Below are 899 nucleotides of genomic sequence, written 5' to 3' on the forward strand. Positions count from 1 at the left end.
ATGCAATTACTCCAGTTGATTTTGCATTGTAACAACTTGAATGATACGGTACATGTGCACTCTAAATGTTAATGAAAGAGTTATTAGAATTTTCCCTACATAACAGCAACAACAGAATTACCTGGAAAAACTCAGCAAGTCTGGCAGCATTGGCGGAGAAGAAAAGAGTTGACGTTTCGAGTCCTCATGACCCTTCCACAGAACTAGGCGAATCCCAGAGTTTTTTGTTTTTTTTGTTTTTTGTTTTTTGTAACAACAACAACAACGTTTGATTTGAAAATTACTCAATTGGTTAATTTGGTATGGGTCATTTGGCAGCCCAAAAAGAGAAAAATAAGAAATCCTAGCCCTGGACATATTATGGTGCAATCATAAAATCACATTTAAAATCAAAAATAATGAATAAAAAAATTAAGACTTCTGTGAAATTATTAGCAACATAAATTTAAAAATGTTTCCGCCCGGTTTCGAACCGGGGACCTTTCGCGTGTTAGGCGAACGTGATAACCACTACACTACGGAAACGCTCATGACGACAGAAGGAAACCAGCACTCCCCCAATGTAGAGCCCACGTGGAAACCAGTGGCTGGAACGTGTGCTCAGCCTGGAATTGAGCAACATTCACGCCTGTGATTGAAGTGCAGCCACCCGGCCCTTATCAATCCCGGCCCTCACACCGACTGAAGCTCAGCCTCAGCCCACCGCCCCGGTCAGACTCTCGACCTCCGGGCCGTGCTTCTTTTCCCTGCCCCTGGCGCTGGACTAACGCGTTAGAGACTCTAGTCGCGGCTGCACCGGTTTCCTGTACCGGTTAAATCCTCATTAAACAATATAAAATGCGGAAGGGTAGAACTGGGGCCCGGTCTGGGGTGACCATGCTATTATCCGCTTGAAGAGG

At 44.6% G+C, this 899-nt stretch overlaps 1 non-coding gene across 1 annotated transcript; it reads right to left on the minus strand.

Annotated features, from left to right (window-relative positions):
• Positions 1–452: 452 nt before the first annotated feature.
• Positions 453–525, minus strand: trnav-aac. Its single transcript has one exon. It is a non-coding gene; the product is annotated as a tRNA-Val (tRNA).
• Positions 526–899: the final 374 nt, after the last annotated feature.

Source organism: Carcharodon carcharias, chromosome 10, assembly GCF_017639515.1.
Source record: "Carcharodon carcharias isolate sCarCar2 chromosome 10, sCarCar2.pri, whole genome shotgun sequence".
Taxonomy (NCBI): Eukaryota; Metazoa; Chordata; class Chondrichthyes; order Lamniformes; family Lamnidae; genus Carcharodon; species Carcharodon carcharias.